Raw genomic sequence first — 21993 nt, 5'->3', positions numbered from 1 at the left:
CTGGGTTTGATCTTCAGCACCACAAGAAAATAAATAAATGAGATAAGGGTATTGTATCCATCTACAACAAAAATAAAAAACCTGATAGTGAACCTGGAACCTAAAGCTAAAACCAGCACTCATGGCATTTCAATTCACACTGAGAGTCTAGGGTCAGGGATGGGAGGCATCTTCAAGCCTACTTTGAGAATCCTGAGCTATCTTAACTGGGAGTCCAACTCCCGCCACCCTGTTTTGTAGGACTTCTAATTACATAGAGCTCTTACTGGTTACCTCTTACCTATTACTGATTATCTCATCTACTACTGACAGTAATGCCTCTGAAGTCGTAAGAACAATGTTCCCTTCTTTTGACTTTCTTTGACCTGTAATCCATTTTCCTCCTTTCCACTGACATGTCCTGTCAGTTTTCATTGACGTCACTTCGTCTGTCCTTCTTAACTTCTCATCTCCTGTCTCTCTTGATTTCCTCTCTGGAAGGTCCTGCCCTGTCCTTTCCCATGGCTTCAGCTGTCAAACATAAGTTTCCAGTCCTTAAATTCATGTCTCCACAATAGCAAATGCCACTAGTGCCCTTCTCAGATCCCTTTGTGCCCATCTGCAGCTTCTCTGTTCTTTGCTGTCAAGAGTGCATGACTGTGGCTTTTAGGTGATTGCTTCTGGGTGCCATAACTGCCTCATCCACTGGAGAACCAGAAATACCCAGGAACTTTAAATATGTTCTCCCTATACTATGGAACATCAAATGGAGCTCCTCTGACTCCATGGAAATGAACTCATCAGTGTAATATATAAAGATTCCTGCAGAGGAAGTGGAGGCTGCAGATCTGAAATAACTCCAGTACTTGGCTTCTTCGCTTTCCTCCCCTCCACTGCCTTTTTTTTTTTTTTTTTTTTTTCCTTGCATTACTAGAGATGGAAGCCAGGTCTTCACCATGCCAGGCCAGTGCTCTGCCACTGAGCTATATTCCTGTCCCTAGTACCAATGGTTTTAACCAATAGTTTACATACAATTCCGTGGTTTATACCATGCCTCAAAGAGAACTTTACCTATACCATGAAGTTGTATCTTCTAAAGTCCAGACCTGTACCTCCGGTAGCCTCCTGGGAAACTTTACTTGGGTTGCTTGTAAGCCAACTTTACATGCTTAAGACTGAACTCCTCCCCTCCCTCTCCATAGCGGCTCATACCCCTGCACTTTCTATTCCACTGAAATACATCATTTTTCTAGAGTTCAAGCTGACAGCCTGAGATGGTTACCATCTTTTCTTTCTGTCTCAAGTAGCCGCCAACCAAATTAAACCGAGCACCGGCCCCTGTTATTTTTCTAGCTGAAGGAGCACAGCTCTTCAGAGTTGAAGCCCATTCCTTTCACTTGAATTTTTGCAATAATCATCACATAAGCTTCCCAAGCTCTGCATTTTCTGCCTTCCATGTTGCTTCAACACTTTAAGCACAGTGATTCTCAAACACCAATCTCATTATCATCCTTCTCATCTCAGTAAAAAATGTTGAAATAAGTCCCTCATAAACCCACAGGAAGAGGTCTGAAAATTTGACAGACTTAACAACCTGAGCCTGTGCTGGCCTTCCGTCTCCATGTTTTACCTCTCTGACATGTTTGCACGTCACCTGACATCTGTGTCCCTTCATCATCAGACCTGTGTCCCAGAAACTTTCTCCTCTTGGATGGTTGTATTCCATTTCAAACAATGCTCCACCACCTCATCCCACCTTCTTCTATCTCTATGTTTATTTATTCAGTAGACAGATATTGTTGTGTGACTACAATGTTCTAAGCACTATTATAGGTAGTAGTCAGATCATTAACTTCATAACACATTGTAACTTTGTAACCTGCATTTTTTCTTAACATTATATAATGGACATTTTTCTATTGTGTGTGTATGTGTTTGAAATATTTATGAATGGCATTAAATGTTCTTCTAGAGCAAGGGTCAGCAAACTGTTTCTCTAAAGGGTCAGATAATAAATATTTTAGGTTTTGAGACCTTATGGTGTCTTTCTCAACTACTCAACTTTTTCATTGTGGTATAAAGGTAGCTTTAGGCAAAACTGTTACCCATTAAAACTTTATTTATAAATCTATGGTGGGCACATTTGACTGGTGAGTCATAGTTTGCCAACCTTTACTTTAAAGTATTGTTTCTGAAGAATGACTATTTAGAATTCTTTTACTTTATGTATTAGACTTTCTTAAGGACTTTATGAAGGCAGGAGATATTATTCTTATGTATTTGCTATAAGCCATGGAACTAAAAACACAGAGATGCTATCAATATCAAGTGAATTAATAAACAAATGTCAGTAGTTTCTAGGATAACGAGTCAGATTTTGACATATATAACATTGACTCAAATTTGAAAGACAAAAGACGTTTATTCTGGTAAGTAAATAAAGGAAAACCTGGGCAGCCTTTTATCGAGTGGGCTGGACTTGAGAAATCAGAGGAAGTCATAAAACCAAAAGGGAGAAAGTTGAAATAGTCAATGACCAGATGAGAGAATCCAGAGACACATTATTAGAAGAAGAATTGGTAGCACTGAAGCAGAGCAAAATCTGGAATAGGATGTTCAAATACACTAATTTGAGTTTTGATTTGGTGGAAGGTGTTTTTTGTTTTTGTTTTTGTTTTTTTGCAAAATAAGAGTGTTAGGTAGACGATGAATAAGCCTAACCCCAGTTCAAATGTAGATGGCAAGTTCCTCATTATCTTTTACAGTAATCTTTGATTAAAACATTTCTTTTTTCTGAAAAGAACAGTTTGTTTCTCCCTAGTTTAATTTAAACATGAACACTTCTTCAGAGGGGAATATTAAATCACAAGACAAAAGTTTCCTTGAGACTATAATATGCCATATTATGAAGAAAAAATCAAACTATGGAAATAAGCATTTTTGAAAACATTGAACAGAACATATTACTTGATGTTTTCCACAATATCATATATTGTAAAGAAATATTATGAGGAATCAAAAACATTGTCAGTTTGCAAACAATAGCCCTCTGGGAAAATGGCACATCTTCTCCTTTCAACATTTTTTTTTTTTTTTTTTTTTTGGTGCTGTGCTCCGCCTTAATAATTGAGAGATAAGATGATACTTCACAGTGTTTCAAGATGGCGGACTAGAGGGCAGCTGCGTTTCATGTTGCTCCAGGACGCAGGATTCAAAAGAGGAGATAGTGAGAGACTTGGGATCAACTCAAAGCTGCCAGGAGCGGTAAACAGGGACAACGGGGATCATCGTAGAGGAGGCGGCTCAGCACAGCGCTTGGACTTCGAGCAACCACTGGGGCTCCGGGCGGCTGCCTGAGGAGGAGCTGCGTGGAGAGCTGTTTAGAATCAGAACGACCGATTCTGAACACCAGAGGGTTGCCCGGAGGAAGAGGAGAAGCGCGGCGGGTCACTTGGTCTAGGAGTGACTGCATCAGAGCCACAGGCAGTTGCCAGAGGAGGAGGCGAGTGGTGAGTTGTTTGGACTCAAAGCGACCACTCCTGAACACCCGGGGGGCTACCCCGAGGAGGAGGAGGAAGAGGGTGGGTCACTTGGACTCGGAGTGACTGCCTAGGGCTACAGGCGGTTGGCAGGAGGAGGAGACGCGAAGTGAGTTGCTTGGACTCCTAGTGACTGCGTCGGAACACCGGGCGGCTATCCGGAGGAAGAGGTGTGTGGTAGGTCTCTGGGTCTCGGAGCTATTGTACGGGACTCCAGGTGGCGGCTCAGAGGAGGGGCCACATAGCCAAGCGATTAGGTGCAGAGCAGGGTCCCAGGACCTAAGAGGCTTCTTGGTGGAAGAGCCACACAGAGACACGCCTAGGGGCGGAGCGAAGTTTTCAGGAATGCGGGCAGATTCTCTGAGGAGAAGCAGCCTAAGGAGACTTGTCTGTGAAGGGTGAGGCTCCCAGGCCCAAGAGGTAGGGCCAGGCCCCTGGGAACGTTGCAGAGGAAGACAGCCCAGCCCAGGTGGTAGTTGTAGATTGAGGGGAACCTCTAGGAGGGGAACTGACCAGCGAGACCTCCCCACTGGGTGGGTCTTCCCTGCCGGTTGAGGTTTTCCAACAAGGACGGTAAAACCAGAGACAAGGGATAAAGAGGCCTTGCCTCAGCCTGCAGCGTAGTTCCCCATTGGATGACCATTGGTCAACAAGTGGAGGCACCTCTGCCCACTACTAGGGAATATACCCGACCTGAGGGTCACCATCCCTAGAGAGGCAGCTTCCTCGTGGAGCTCCGCATTATCAACTTCCTCCAAGACTTCAGGCTACTGAAGGATAAGAGGGGATATACTAGCAATCTTCAGGGACATTATAAGTCAATAGAGGAAATCTGCAATATCTTAAGGACCCACTGATTCCTGAAAAATATGAGAAAACAAGGAAAGAAAATGCCCCAAACAAATATAGATGTTACATCAATAAAATCCAATGACAGCATGGCAGAAGAAATGACAGAAAGGGAGTTCAGAATGTACATAATTAAAATGATCAGGGAAGCAAACGATGAGATGAAAGAGCAAATGCAGGCATTGAATGATGAGAAGAAAGAGCAAATGCAGGCATTGAATGATAGCACCAATCGACAGTTAAAAGAGCAAATACAGGAAGCAAAAGATCATTTCAATAAAGAGTTAGAGATATTGAAAAAAAACCAAACAGAAATCCTTGAAATGAAGGAAACAATAAACCAAATTAAGAACTCCATAGAAAGCACAACCAATAGGATAGAACACCTGGAAGACAGAACCTCAGATATTGAAGACAAAATATTTAACCTCAAAAACAAAGTTGAACAAACAGAGAAGATGGTAAGAAATCATGAACAGAATCTCCAAGAACTACGGGATATCATGAAAAGGCCAAATTTGAGAATTATTGGGATTGAGGAAGGCTTAGAGAAACAAACCAAAGGAATGAACAATCTATTCAATGAAATAATATCAGAAAATTTCCGAAATCTGAAGAATGAAATGGAAAATCCAGTTCAAGAGGCTTATAGGACTCCAAATACACAAAATTACAACAAACCCACACCAAGGCACATTATAATGAAAATACCGAACATACAAAATAAAGACAGAATTTTAAAGGATGTGAGAGAAAAGAACCAAATTACATTCAGGGGGAAACCAATACAGATATCAGCAGATTTTTCAATCAAGACCCTAAAAGCTGGAAGGGCCTGGAACAACATTTTTCAAGCTCTGAAAGAAAATGGATGCCAACCAAGAATCTTAAAGCCAGCAAAACTTACCTTAAAATTTGATGATGAAATAAATCATTCCATGATAAACAAAAGCTAAAAGAATTTACAAAAAGAAAGCCAGCATTACAGAACATTCTCAGCAAAATATTCCATGAGGAAGAAATAAAAAACAAAGAAGCAAATCAGCAAAGGGAGGAATTATCCTATAGGAACTGCAAAATAAGGAAGGATCCAAGTTGTATCAAAAAAATGAATAAATAAATAAATAAAATTTTAAAAATGAACCAAATGACCAGGAATACAAATCAAATCTCAATAATAACCCTGAATGTTAATGGCCTGAATTCATCAATCAAAAGACATAGACTGACAGATTGGATTAAAAAGAAAGATCCAACAATATGTTGCATGCAAGAGACTCACCTCATAGAAAGAGATACCCATAGAGTAAAGGTGAAAGGATGGGGAAAAACATACCATGCACATGGACTCAGCAAAAAAGCTGGAGTATCCATCCTCATTTCAGATAATGTGGACTTCAAGCCAAAGTTAGTCAGAAGGGATAAAGAAGGACATTTCATACTGCTTAAGGGAAGCATAAATCAGCAAGATATAACAATCATAAATATCTATGCCCCAAACAGTGGCTCATCCATGTATGTCAAACAAATCCTTCTCAATTTTAGAAACCAAATAGACCGTAACACAATAATACTAGGTGATTTTAACACACCTCTCTCACCACTGGACAGATCTTCCAAACAAAAATTGAACAAAGAAACCATAGATCTCAATAACACAATCAATAATTTATACTTAACAGACATTTATAGAATATACCATCCAACCATGAGCGAATACACTTTCTTCTCAGCAGCACACGGATCCTTCTCTAAAATAGACCATATAATATCCCACAAAGCTAATGTTAGCAAATACAAGAAGATAGAGACACTACCTTGTATTCTATCAGATCATAATGGATTGAAGTTAGAAATAAATGAAAGAGTAAAAAACAGAAACTACTCCAACACTTGGAGATTAAACAATATGCTATTATATGATGAATGGATAACAGAAGATATTAGGAAGGAAATTAAAAAATTCTTAGAGGTAAATGAGAACAAAGAAACATCATATCAAAATCTCTGGGACACTATGAAAGCAGTACTTAGAGGAAAATTTATTTCATGGAGCGCATTTAATAAAAGAAGTAAAACTCAACAAATAAACAATCTAACACTACAGCTCAAAGTCCTAGAAAAAGAAGAACAGACCAACACAAAAAGCAGTAGAAGACAGGAAATAGTTAAACTGAGAGCTAAAATCAACGAAATTGAAACAAAAGAAACAATACAAAAAATTGACAAAATAAATAGTTGGTTCTTCGAAAAAATAAACAAAATTGATAAACCTTTAGCCACACTAACAAAGAGAAGACGAGAGAAAACCCAAATCACTAAAATTCAGAATGAACAAGGAAATATCACAACAGACATGACTGAAATACAAAACATAATTAGAAGCTATTTTGAAATTCTATACTCCGACAAAATAGAAAATTTTGAAGACATCAACAGGTTTCTAGAGACATATGAATTGCCTAAAGTGAACGAGGAGGACATACAAAATTTAAATAGACCAATTTCAAGTAATGAAATAGATGAAGTCATCAAAAGCCTACCAACATAGAAAAGACCAGGACCAGATGGGTTTTCAGCCGAGTTCTATAAAACCTTTAAAGAAGAGCTCATTCCAATACTTCTCAAAGTATTCCATAAAATAGAAGAGGAGGGAACTCTCCCAAACTCATTCTATGAAGCCAATATTACCCTGATACCTACACCAGACAGAGACAGATCTAGGAAAGAAAATTTCAGACCAATATCCTTAATGAACATCGACACAAAAATTCTCAACAAAATTTTAGCAAATCGCATACAAAAACATATTGAAAAGATAGTGCACCATGATCAAGTGGGTTTCATCCCAGGGATGCAAGGTTGGTTCAACATCAGGAAATCAATAAATGTAATTCACCATATCAATAGACTTAAAGTCAAGAATCACATGATTATTTCAATAGATGCAGAAAAAGCATTTGATAAAATACAGCACCCATTCATGCTCAAAACACTAGAAAAAATAGGGATAGTGGGAACATTCCTTAACATTGTAAAGGCCATCTATGCTAAGCCCATGGCTAATATCATTCTAAATGGTGAAAAACTGAAAGCATTCCCCCTAAAAACTGGAACCAGGCAGGGATGCCCTCTTTCACCACTTCTTTTCAATATTGTCCTTGAAACTCTAGCAAGAGCAATTAGACAGTCCAAAGAAATTAAAGGGATACGAATAGGAAAAGAAGAACTCAAACTATCCCTATTTGCTGATGATATGATTATATACTTAGAGGAACCAGGAAATTCCACCTGAAAACTTTTAGATCTCATAAGTGAATTCAGTAAAGTAGCGGGATATAAGATCAATGCACATAAATCTAAGGCATTTTTATACATAAGTGATGAATCTTCAGAAAGAGAAATTAGGAAAACTACCCCATTCACAATAGCATCGAAAAAAATAAAATACTTGGGAATCATTCTCACAAAAGAGTTGAAAGACCTCTACAGTGAGAACTACAGAACACTAAAGAAAGAAATTAAAGAAAACCTCAGAAGATGGAAAGATCTCCCATGTTCTTGGATAGGAAGAATTAATATTGTCAAAATGGCCATACTACCAAAAGTGCTATACAGATTCAATGCAATTACAATTAAAATCCCAATGATGTACCTTACAGAAATAGAGCAAGCAATTATGAAATTCATCTGGAAGAATAAAAAACCCAGAATATCTAAAGCAATCCTCAGTAGAAAGAGTGAAGCAGGGGGTATCCTAATACCAGATCTTCAACTCTACTACAAAGCAATAGTAACAAAAACAGCATGGTATTGGTACCAAAATAGAAAGGTACCAAAATAGAGGACACGGACACAAACCCAAATAAATACAATTTTCTCATACTAGACAAAGGTTCCAAAAATATGCAATGGAGAAAAGATAGCCTCTTCAACAAATGGTGCTGGGAGAATTGGAAATCCATATGCAACAGAATGAAACTAAACCCGTATCTCTCACCATGCACGAAACTAAACTCTAAATGGATTAAGGACCTCGGAATCAGACCAGAGACAGTGCATCTTATAGAAGAAAAAGTAGGTCCAGAGCTTCAACATGTCAGCTTAGGACCAGACTTCCTCAACAGGACTCCCATAGCACAAGAAATAAAAGCAAGAATCAATAACTGGGATAGATTCAAACTAAAAAGCTTTCTCTCAGCAAAGGAAACTATCAGCAATGCAAAGAAAGAGCCTATACAGTGGGAGAAAATCTTTGCCAATCATACTTCAGATAGAGCACTAATCTCCAGAATCTATAAAGAACTCAAAAAACTCTACACCAAGAATGCAAATAATCCAATCGACAAATGGGCTAAGGAAATGAATAGACACTTCACAGAAGAAGATCTACAAGCAATCAACAAACATATGGAAAAATGTTCAACATCTCTAGTAATAAGAGAAATGCAAATCAAAACCACCCTAAGATTCCATCTCACCCCAATTAGAATGGCGATTATCAAGAATACAAGGAACAACAGGTGTTGGCGAGGATGTGGGGAGAAAGGTACACTCTTACATTGCTGGTGGGGTTGCAAATTAGTGCAGCCACTCTGGAAAGCAGTGTGGAGATTCCTTAGGAAACTTGGAATGGAACCACCATTTGACCCAGCTATCCCACTCCTTGGCCTATACCCAAAGGACTTAAAATCAGCATACTACAGAGATACAGCCACATCAATGTTCATAGCTGCTCAATTCACAATAGCCAGACTGTGGAACCAACCTAGATGTCCTTCAATTGATGAATGGATAAAGAAACTGTGGTATATATATACAATGGAATATTACTCAGCCATAAAGAATGATAAAATTATGGCATTTGCAGGCAAATGGATGAAATTGGAAAATATCATGCTAAGTGAGATAAGCCAATCTCAAAAAAACAAAGGACGAATGATATCGCTAATAAGTGGATGATGACACATAATGGAGGTTGGGAGGTGTTAGTTTTAGGGTTAGAGTTAGGGTTCGGGAGGGGGGCAAGAATGGAGGAAGGAAGGACTGTATAGAGGGAAAAGAGGGGTGGGAGGGGTGGGGGGAAGGGAAAAAATAACTAAATGAATCAAACAGCATTACTCTATGTAAATTTATGATTACACAAATGGTATGCCTTTACGCCATGTACAGAGAAACAACATGTATCCCATTTGTTTACAATAAAATAATTAAAAAAAAGGTAAAAAAAAAAAAAAGAACTGAGACATTGTTTCCAACAATGACTCTGCAGTTTAATTATGTGTTTATGTCTTTCTTCAGAATGTCTGGAGTCATAGAACTTTCCTTCTCTAAATAAAATAAAATAAAATTAAATTAAAAAATAAGATGATACTTCATTTAAATAGAGACTTCATTAGATTGCCAGTCTGGCTCAGTGACCTGTGAACCAGGAAGTAGTAAGCTCAGGTGGTTCCTTCAGCTCACCATAGAGGCAAGAATAGTGTTCCATATGGAACCACAATGATGAATGGGCACTGTTCAATTGCTCACCAATGCAAGCTGCTACCTAGTAGGATCTGCACAATAATTTAACATGTCCACCAAAGCACTCAGGAATGTGATAAAATGCTATTTATTGCTTGTGACACTTCAATCAAAGCTTTTATATGTGATTCAGTCCATTCTTTCTGATGCTGATGGTCTAATGTGTCACTGGAAAGAACACAGAGATGTCTCATTTTAGGGGATCTTTCAGGCAGAGAGGTCAAGTATTTTCTTATTAAGAAGTGATTTCATTTTCTAGCATCTTGGAATCGTGGGTAGTTTGGGATGAATAGGATAATATTATTAGTCTTGACTTCTGAGCAGAGTAGAGGAAGACAATGTGAATGCTGATGATTCAAAACCCCTGAGAAGATCATGGTAGGAAGTGGGTATGGTAACCAGATTGGGTAATAATAACCTAGTAAATTTTTAAGATTTAAGCTAATCAATTTATTTTTAATGTAATAATGGTAGTGTTCTCCATCATATATTACTATTACTACTGACGTTATTGTTACTACCTCTACTTATCATAATGTATTGGAAACTTACAATGTGTTATTGTTTAGTAAATGCATAGGAAAAGATGTATATAATTCCCACTATATGAAGAACACTGTGCAAAATTCTGAGCATGCCCTGTTATGGTATTTCTTTTAGTTACTAACAATTCATGAAGCTCTCTCATATATCTACCTTTTAGGTCAGAAGATATAACCAGGACTGTTATTTAATATTTCTATTTAACAAGTATTCTCACTGATGATAAAGATTAAAATATACAGTGGAATACTTGCTTTCTAACATATGGCAAAGAAATGCCAAACAATTAGGTAAAACCAGCAAGAGGTATGTGAATAGAAATATTATCTTCCTTCCTTTGGATTATTTGGGATAATCCTCAATAAGACATGACTTTTATCAATTCAATGACTATTGAGCACCTATTATGTGCTTAGTCCTATGTGACTTTTTAATTAAAACTTTTACTTTGAGAAATTTGTAGAAAATGTATCACATGATGCCATCAGAAATGATAAGGAGATCCTGGATATGTTTCACCCATTTCACTCTCCAGTAACAACCTTTGTAACTATAGTGTGATATCACAACCAGGATGTGACATCAGTACATCCAGACAAAACATGGCTGTGTCTACATGTCCCTGTGTAGCCACAGCCTTCCCTTTTTGTATCCCTTCCCCAACCCGACAACATCTTCTGGGTCATTTTTCATTTCAAGATTATTATACAAATGGGATGTTACACTCTGTGCACTTTTGAAGATTGACTTGGAACATAACTCACTGGAGATTCATCCAGGTTGCTCTGGATATTAATAGCCCATTCCTTGGCATAGTTTGTTTAACTGTTCACCCACTGAAGAACATCTGGTTGCTTCCAGTTATGGCTATACAAACAAAACCTCTATCAACATTCATATATAGACTTTTGCATAAACATATATTTTCATTTCTATGGGATAAATGCCTAGGCGTACAATTACTGAGTAGTGTGGCAATTTCAGATGTAGATTTCTTAAAAACTGCCAATTTTCTTTCAGAATGGCTGTACCATTTTACATTCCTACCCTTAATGAATGAAGATTGTAGTTTTTCCACATATTTTCCAGAATTTAGTATTGTCAATGTTTTTTAATTGACCTATTCTGATAGGAACTTAGAGATAGCTCATTGGAGTTTGTTTTGCATTCCCCTAATGAATTGTGAGGATTAATGGTTTTTATATGCTTATTTGCCATCTGTATATCCTCTTCCCTCTAATCCCTCTTCATGCTTTTGCCCATTTCCTAAACTAGATACCATTCTTATTTTGGATACATGGTTTGTAAATACTTTCTTGAGGTCTGTAGCATGTCTTTTCATTTGCTTAACAGGCTCCTTTATACACAAAAGTTTTCATGTTGATGAAAACAATTTTATCAGTTTTTTATTTTTAAGAATGTTTTTGAAAAATGTAAGTATTCTTTACTTAGCCCTACATCCAAAAGATGCCCCCCATATTTTTTTTCTACTAACTTTATACTTATATATTTCAAGCTGTCTGGAACTCATTTGGAGCTAATTTTTGTATAAGGTACAGTACTTTGATCGAAGTTTATTTTTTGGCTAAGAATGTCCACTTACTCTTGCTCCATTTCTTAAAAAGGTTATTTTTTTTTTTCTCTCTGTTAAATTGACATTGTACCTTGGGCAAAAGTCAATAGGGTATATCTGTGTGGACCTGCTTCCAGGTTCTGTATTTGGCTTCATTGATCTATGTGTCTAAACTTCTGCCAATGCCATATAGCCTGTTTACAGAAGTTGTATAATCCCTTGAAGGTGGGGAGGGCAGTTCCTCCTACTTCATTCTTCCTTTTCAAACTTGGTTACCCATTTCACTTCCTTTTCCTTCAGTATCAATTCTGAAATAATCTTATCCATATCTATTTAAAAATCTTGCTATGATTTTGATAGGAAATGAACTCTGTTTATCACATTGAAGAACTGTCATCTATGCTCTGTTTATCTCCCAACCCATGAATATTGTGCATGTCTCCATGTTTCATAGCTACTTGATTTTTCTATCAATGCTTTATGGTTTTCAGCATATGAGACCTACAAATGTTTTGTCATATTAATAACTAAGGATTTAGTTTACAAATAAGTGTACAGGGTAATACATCTTAACATTTCTTTTCTCATGTGTTAATTTGTCTATATACATATGTATGCATGTTTATAGTAAGAACTGTAGTTGACTTTTTTGTTTATTTTATATTCTATGAACTTGCTAATCTTACTTATAAGTTCTAAGATTCTGTAGGATTGTTCCCATGCAGATTATGAATCCATCTTCAAAAAGAGGCAGATTTATATCTTTCATTATAATCAGTTTTCTTTTTACATCTTTTTCTCACCGTATTTACTGGTGCTTCCTGTGCTGTGTTGAAAAGGAAGGTTGAAAGTGGATGTCCCTGCCTTGTTTTCGATCTTGAGAGGAAGCATTTAGTCTTTCACCACTAAGTACCATGGTAGCTGTAGGGATTTTGTTCAAATCATCAAGCTCAGGCAGTTCCTCTCTATTTGCAGTTTTCTGAGAGGTTTATTTGGATGCTTGTTAAAGTTTTTCAAATGCTTTTCTGCACCAATTGATAGGATTATGTGATTACCTTTTTCTTTAGACTGTTAACATGGGAGATTTCATTGCTTGAATTTTTAACACTGAATCAGCTTTACATCTCTGGGAAAAACAGATGGTTATGATATATGTATGTATATATATGTATATATGTATATGCCATATTTTATACTCTTATACATTAATGGATTCTATTTATTAAATTTTTATTTGGATTTTGTATATGAAGTCATGAACACATCCATGTATGTTCATATCCACATTGATTATTAGTTTTACTTTTTCTATTGTTTTCCTGGTTTTCTATGCATTGTATCAAAACAATATTTCATAAGAAGATAAGAAATTTCTCCTAGTCTATTTTCTGGAGGAGATTTAGGAAACTGGTATCATTCTTCTTGAAATTTTTTTTTTTTTAATTCATCAGTGAAATCATCTAGACTGCTAGATTTCTTTTAGAGGAGTTTTTTAAAATTTTTATTTATTTGTTTTTAGCTGCAAATTCAATTTCCATAGTCATTAAGGAGTTATTTGATCATCTGTTTTATATTGTGAGTCGTGATAATTTTAGTTTGCAAGGAATTGGTCTTTTTGGTATAAACTGTCAAATTTTTGTCTGTAATTATTTAATATTCTCTTATTGTATTTTTGATGTCTGCATGGTAAGCTGTTACATCCCCTGCTTTGTTTCTGATATTGTTAATTTGCATCTTCTTTTATTTCTCCCTTGACAAGCTCAGAGGCTTGTTAATTTTACTACTATCTTCAAAGAACAAACTTTTTCTTGACTTTTTAACTTCATTTGGTTCTTAATTTACAATTCCTGCTTTTTGGATTGTTTTCTGTTGCCTGCTCTGGTTTTATTTTACTCTCCATGGACCATTGATTTCAAAATTATCCACTTTCCTAATGTACGGGTTTAGTGCTTTAAGTTCCCTTCTCAGGTCTATTTTAACTGTGTATCACAAATTCTGTTATATTTATTTTTTCTTTTTCATTTAATTGTATGTACAGATACTCCTCAACTTACAACAGAATGGCAAGACAACAGAGCCATTAGAAACTGGAAACATCAGAAGAAGGAAACTGTTAAATAATACACTAACCTTCCAAGCATTGTCGCCTACAACATGGTACCCTGTGTTTGCTGTCTAGCCTGGTGATGGTGTGACTGACTTGCAGCTGTGGTTTGCTGCTGCTGCTCAGCATCACCAGAAAGAATCCTAACACATATGGATACTCAGCAAAAAAGTTGAAATTTAAAGTACAGCTCCAGCTGAATTCATGACTCTGGCACCATTGAAAATTTTTAAAAATTGCAGGTCAAATCCTTATAAGTCAGGGACCATCTGTTCATTTTCTTTCTCTTTATATTCTTTCCTCAATCCTTGGACTATAGAGAAATGTGTCCTGTAGACTCCACATTCTTAGGGATCATCCTGTTTCATTCTGTCATTGAGCCCAGTTCCATGAAATTGTAGGTTGTTTTTTCTATGTGGCTGTGATTTATTTCAGATACTTTTTTCTTCCACCTTCTTGCTCCTCTACTCAGATATGAAATCTTTTTATATAGTTCCATATATGTCTTGGGCTCTGTTTATTTATTTATTTTTGTAAGGTTTGTTGTCAGTCTTTCTCTCTGTTGTTCAGATTGAATAGTTTCTGTTAGTCTATCTTCAAGTTCACTGTTTTCTTCCTCTGCTTACTTTATTTTGCTCTCCAGCTTGCCCATGGAATTTAGTTTAGATATCATGTTCAGTTTCTAAAATTTCATTATGCTTTCCTTCTACATGCAATTTCTTTGCTCAGCTTTTCCACTTCTCTCTTTATTTCAAGCATGTCCATAACTGCTCACTGAATTTTTTTTGATGATTTAAAACTCCCTGTCATAATTCTGACATCTGTGACACCTACATGTTTGCATTTGCCAATTGCCTTCTCCTACTCATTTTGAGATCATTCTGATTTTTTCCCTATAATAAGTGACTTTTTATTGAAACCCGAACATTTTGGTATCATGTAATGAAACGCTCAATCTTATTTAAATGTTGAGTCTACCGGGCCTCCTGTGACAGATTCTGTGGGATGGGGGACACGGCCTGCATGATGACCAGTGGAAATGGAATTCTAAGCCAGCCTCTCAGCCTCCACTGACATTGACATTTCTGCTGGCCTTGGGTGGGAGTTTAGGATTTCCACCAGGACTGTGCCGACATAACCCTGACTGGGAGGTGCAAGGAGCCTCTGGATTGCTCCTCAGCTGGCCTGCACTAGCACAAGTGGGGGTGCATCGTTGCTGCTGGCGCTAGCTAGAGAACTAACTCTCTACCAGGTCTACTCTGATTCCAGCTGATGAGCATAGAGGGACACAGCACTGCTACTGAGGGAGGTTGGATGTCCGGGCTCCCCACATGGTCTCCATAAACACCACCAGCAGCATCCTCATTACTGCCCAGTGGGGATGAGGGTCCAGATGTCCTGTTAGCTTTCTCTGACGTCATCTCAGCAGGGGATTGGCAGTGTTTGCCATGGTCTGACAAGGGTGGAAACCTTGGTTCTCCACCCAGCTTTTCCTGGTGGGGGTGGAGTGAGACACTATTGTTTTTCAGTGAATTTTGGCCAGAGAAGGTCAGTTATTGTCCAAATGTTTTCTGTCTTGTTACTTTACTGTTTGATTAGAGAATGTGGGCTTTCCTTGTACACATTTTTTTTTTCTTAGTTTGTATCTATTGGTCTTCCCTGGACTGTTGGCTTCCCCAACACAAAATGTGGGATGAGAAAGAAATAACACACAATGAACTCACCCTCACATCGTTCCTACAATGCCAGGGTCCCTGTCCTGTCTGCCTGCTCTCCACCTTACAGAAATGTTTTATAATTTTGTAGAACTTTTGTCTGTACTTTTTGTAATTTTTGTAAGGGGCTTTTATCCATATATAAAAAGAGGAAGAGAACAAAGGAGAGCAAAGAATGCCTGTCCTATCTTTCTAGAAATGAAAGTCCTCTACAAATAATGATCATTTTTTCCATTTATTCAATAAATATTTGCAGATTATCTACTAAAAGCTAAGTTATACAAAATGACTAAGATAGCTATGGTTTCTACCCTCAAGGAAACCAGAGTCTAGCAAGGAAATTAGATGATAAATTTACATTATAATTATTTACTTACAATTGAACTAAGCTATTCCACACAGTCCGGCATGTAAACATATATAGGAAAACTAACCTGATTTTAAATCATATTTTCTGCAATATCTGATGCTTGTGCTAGATGTAAATAATATGATGATATAACAGAAAGAGAACATAGGTTTTATTTTTCTTCCTATTGGAATAGAATACTATCATGCATGATTTGAAATAAGTAAACACGAGTTAAATAAAACAGGACTTCACTCCATTCCTAATAATCTTATTGATTATCTAATGATGGTTGAAAATAGTGCTCATGAATTTTGAATCACAAACTCATAATCTGAGAATATTTCTGGTTGGCACATTACTTTACTTTAGAGCTTATTGTGAGGAATGACATTTCTGCTTTCTCCCTGAATCTTTCTTATTGCATAGAACTATTTCTTGTTACATAGAATTCCAAGTTTGGTGAATTTTGATTTTGCTCCAGTGTGGTGATTCCTAGATATTATCATGACTATGAAACTCTTCAGTGCTACAGCACTCTTACATTATGGAATATGGAGCTACTTTATTTTTCTTTGGATTGGACTGATTCATTGTCTACCATCCTCCAAAGAACATGCTGACATTTTTAATTTGGTGGACTGCTGAGAATCCACAGCAGGCTATAGACCAACCCATCAATAGTGAATTGAGGATTCCATTGATGTGGAGAGCTAATTAGGTGACTAAGGGGAGTGGGACACTGATTGAAATCCATATGACTTTTTAGTGCTCACACTGTAGGCTGGCTCCTGAGAGGAATAGGAAATGAAGGTGACTTGTTCTCTGCACTCACCAGCTCCTGCCTAGTCCTTCTCTGTTAGAAGTCAACTGCAGAGGCCCTGCCCCTCCGCCTTAGTGGAGAGCCCAAAATCAGGCAGTAATTTCCTCTTTCACAGATCTTGAGGCAGGCTTCAGTTTGCTCTGAGATGATCCTGAGAACCTGCCTTCAGATCTTACACCAAACTGCACTTTCTCTCAAGTCTATCTAGAATTTGAATACTTTTAAAATAATACCTACCACTATGTGCATGCATGTATTTATACCTTGATATGGATGTACATCTTGATGTGTGTGTGTGTATATATATATCTGTATGTGTGTGGGTGTATTAGTTTAAATTTTGTATATATAGTTGGCTTAATTCCATAGCAATAGGCCAATCTTATGATATTTTGCAAAATGTTTACTAAAATTTTAAGATATGGGTTTGAACTCCACTTCTGTGACTTGGAGCAACTGACATACCGTACTATAAAGATTTCATAATATTAGTACCTATTACAATGCTTATTAAAGAGGCATTCCCTAATTGCTGAAATTCAAATTTTTTCATATTGGTATTCATCAAATTTAACCTCCTCATCTTTACCCAGGCCAAGATGTTCTTTTATTTACAATCTATTTTCCTAACCAGGAAGGCTCTACTTTGACTGCCACAGAGTACCCAAATGTTTACCTTTGATTTATGTCCCTTGGAGTGTGATATTCCTGACTCTCTACTATAAATATTTACTTTAGAAATTTTTCAGTGCCTCCACATTATCTCTGCTCTCACTGCTAATAGTTGTGACTATGTCAGTACTGTTGGGTGTTCACTTTTCCCCAGTTAAACGAGACACTTTTTAGAAGGAGAAGTGACATCTCTGTTGGGTTGGGTATCTTTTCAGTGCCAGGTAAGGTATTGAATTATATATTTTATAGCCATTCTTCTTTTAATTCTGACAACCTTCATAACTAGGTTTTAGTATAGTCAGTTTTCAAAATATATAACATAAGCCCAAAGAAAGAAATCAATAAGATATATAAGGTCACATGTCTAGAAAATGATTTAAATCTTATTTTCTCTGTCCTCAAAGTTCTTTGAGTCCATATTTCCTACAACTATATTTCTTACAATTAAATAATGAATTTATTATAATCAGGTAATTCTTGTTTTAAATAAGGAAAATTATGGATTTCCATGGGAGTTTGAAATAAGATCCTTATAGTGCTACTCACTATATAAAAAAGCCATGACTTTTATAAATCTTCGGTACAACCTCCAACATAAAAGATAACTCCACTGGATATTAATGATATTTCTTAAACTTACTGTATGTAAAACTGATCTCTTGATATTCCATTCTAATTCTAATTCCAAACCTGCTCTTTTAGAAAATTTTCCTTTTTTGGTTAATGACAAATGCATTCTTCCAATATTTCAAGTCAAAAACAATGTCATCCTTAACTCCCCTCTTTCTCTCCTTCCCTACATCTAGCCCAACAGAAAATCTTCCATGCCTTACCTGCCAAACATACCCAGCTTGCAAGCTTGTCTGACGGTCCCCACTACTCCCACCCTGAGTCAGGTCCTTTTTCCTCCCACCTGGAATAAATTCCCAACTTGATACCTTTCAATCAATTCTACATACAACACTTACAGGAATTCTGGTAAAACATGAATCAGATCACATTAATTTATGCAGTCTGTCCAGTGGTCTCCACTAGACTCACACAAAAAGTAAAACCCTTCCTATGATTTCCACAACCCTTCAGAGTCTGGCTCCTGTTTTTATCTCTAATCTCCCCTCATCTCATTCCGTCCTCTATTTAAACCCAGAAAATGGACCTGACCATCATCAGATGCACACTTGCCCTCAGGCATTTGTACCTGCTATTTCCTGTCCTGGAAATGTCCCCGATTATCTACCCAACAAGCCCCCACCCCGCCTTCTAAGCCTCCAATGGGTTTGTACCTACACAGTGAGGTCTTTCTTGACCATTTTATTGCAAATTACAACCCTCTTTAACATTCCCCAGACCTCTTCACTATTTCAATTATTTTCCTGATCACTAATCAGTATCTCATACACATACAGTGAGCACATTTATATTGGTGAATTTCTGCCTCTTTCATTATAGTAAAAAGTTGAAGGAGGTCAAGGGAGTTTTATTTTTCTGTTCATTAGGCTGTATTTATAGCAACTGGTATATTCCAGTTATCCTTCTAGTTATTATGTTATAATTTAATTATATTCCTTGTAGCTAGATGACTGAACTGTTCATAGTAAGAAAATAAATAATTATTGAATGAAAGAATAAATATAAAATAAGTGAAACAACTGCAAACTCTGATTGTCTAATAGATAAGAAATTGGCCTAAAATTAATAAGACAATGGCAAACTAAGAAAATTAATTATGAAAACATTGGGTTAGTATTCATTAATTTTATGACATGTGAATATTTTGGAACTAGTTTGCTTATATTGAATTCAATAATAAAAATATTTATTATGGGTACATGTTTTATATCTTGTTTTTGAAAGGATTCTTCAGAATTTGGCTTTGCTGAGACATCATTGGAGTCACCATTATTATCACTTCTCCTAATTTTCTTATTAACAGTGAAATTGTTCTTCACTTTGATGGAACAATCAGTATAATGGTGCACCTCAAGCTATAATATGGAATGAGAAAACATTTGCATTCTTTGCATATTTACTACTACACTTATTGCCAATGAAGTGTGGATAATTGGTATATAAAAGATGGAAAATGTCCCCCAAACATCAATTCACCATGTGAATGTGGCATAAGAGAGCATGGGTTGTTCAGCGAGCCCATACTTTATGATATGCAAAGACTCACTTTCACCCACGACTCTTCCCTGTTTGATATATTGTGAATACCTAGGGTGTTACCTTGCCAGATGAAATCTCTTGCCCTTTGCTTCTTGTGAAGATGACTGTAAACACAAATGCAAGAATGCCTGGTGATAGTCACCAGCAGGTTGTCATACAGGTGACTCAGAATAGGCTTATTTATTTTAAAGATGAACATTAAAAGGAAAATACAAAAATTAATCAAGAATTATAGAAATTGAGACTATGATTGCAAGACTCCCCAAATCCACAAACCAAACTTTAAGAAACATTCCTGAAACCCAATGAGTTTTTAAGGCAATTGAAAAGGAGTGATATTCAATTTATTTTTTTAAAAAAAGGCTTTTTTAAAGAAGTGACATTTTTAGGCCCAGTTTTGTAAGATGAAGACTGAAAAGGAAGTTAAAATGGGTGATAATATTGCATGAGAAAAGATTTTAGAAAGAAGAGAGCCCTAGGTTTCTCAATAAATTTAAAAACCCCTTAATTTACTAAATAATAAGGAGAATCATGTAGATTAGCATGAGGAAATAGTCTGAATATTAGATATATTAAGAAATAATGATGATCAATAAGTATGCAGTGCCTTCCTCATCTGACAGGCACTATTCTAAGTCTTGCACATAGAACAATACTTAACATGATCTGTGAAAATTTAAGTATGTTTATTTTTACTTTTTCCCTTTTTTCAGGACTTAGAATTATTCAGTAACTTTTCCAAGATCACAAAACTGGAGAGATGCCTTAATCCAAGAGTCCATGTTTAACTGCTATGTTCTGACCCAATAAGGATATAACTCAGTTTATATCAACAATTAGAACACCCCAAACATAATACATGATTGGCAGTTGATGTAAAAAAAAAAAAAAATGTGCAGAAATCTCACAGGAGCAGAAAGTAATACTTTGAAATAAAGATCTCCTAAAGGTTAATAAGATATCTCACAGGCTAAGTTTTCTCAGGAGAACAGAGAGTGAGAAAAAAGTTACCAACACTCCTTAGCATTCTAACAAACCTCACTAATAAGGCATGCTTCTCATTTCCTTCTCTTACCATCTCTCTCCCTCCTGCAGCTTTCCAGCAGTAACCTCATCACAGAGTTTCCTTTCAAGTCCTGTAGCAGCTCTGATGGCTCATTTGTCTTCTTTTTCTTCTTCTTCTTCTTTTTTTTTTTTTTTTGGCAATAACTAAATATTTTAGTACTTTATGCCCCATGAATCTGATGTAAGAACTTGTTGGCCTCCTGTAATCTGCTGAATGCTAAATATGATCCATAGAAACTCAGAAAAATCATGTTCAGATTTCTCTTCCAGGGTAATCCACTCTCCAGAACAAAGGGAACACCTCACTAACGTGGTTAAAATTTCCAAGAAATAAAAGTGAAGCAGAACAAAGTGCTTCTCTTTTTCTCCTTAGCAAATCATTTAAACTTTTTTCATCTGCTAATTGAATGGTAAATGAAAAGTTCCTGATACATAAACTAAAATTTATTTTACTTTAAATAAACATTCTTCTAATAGTAGAATATTCTTTCTACTAGTATATATAGTCTGATTAAATCATCATTTCTAGTTGAAACACAAAATACAAAGTCATTTCACATAACACTTTATTATGAATCTTAATGATAAAGTATAGATACTTAAAAATACCAGGCTACTTCATACTCCTTTTAAATTATAACTGTAAACCAATTTAGCATACAATACAAAAATATATTCCCTTCTTATAAAGAGATTTTTCTTAATTGAAAAGATACACTGGAATATATGTTTACTCCTCTTTTTGTGTCTCAGTGAAGGTGGAAGAATGTGTGGGAAATAATAGCATGATATTATTTATATGTTTATGATAAGGCCTGACACTCAAGACATTTATAAATTATCTTATGCATGTTATACATTCTGCTTTGCAAAACACACTTTTTAAAGATATATTCAATTTTTTATTTACAGAATAATAAATGCCATTTATCAATAGCATCTACAATAACAACTACATTGGGTCAAAGCTTTGTTAGGCTGTATATGTAGTAGAGTTGAGAATGGGAGAATTAGGTGAGTCATTAAATATAATAATAACTTCATGTTTGCTGGGAAAGAATGATAAAATGTGACTATTCCAAATTAA

Source organism: Sciurus carolinensis, chromosome 10 (assembly GCF_902686445.1).
Source record: "Sciurus carolinensis chromosome 10, mSciCar1.2, whole genome shotgun sequence".
Taxonomy (NCBI): domain Eukaryota; kingdom Metazoa; phylum Chordata; class Mammalia; order Rodentia; family Sciuridae; genus Sciurus; species Sciurus carolinensis.
This window is presented reverse-complemented; position numbering follows the sequence as displayed.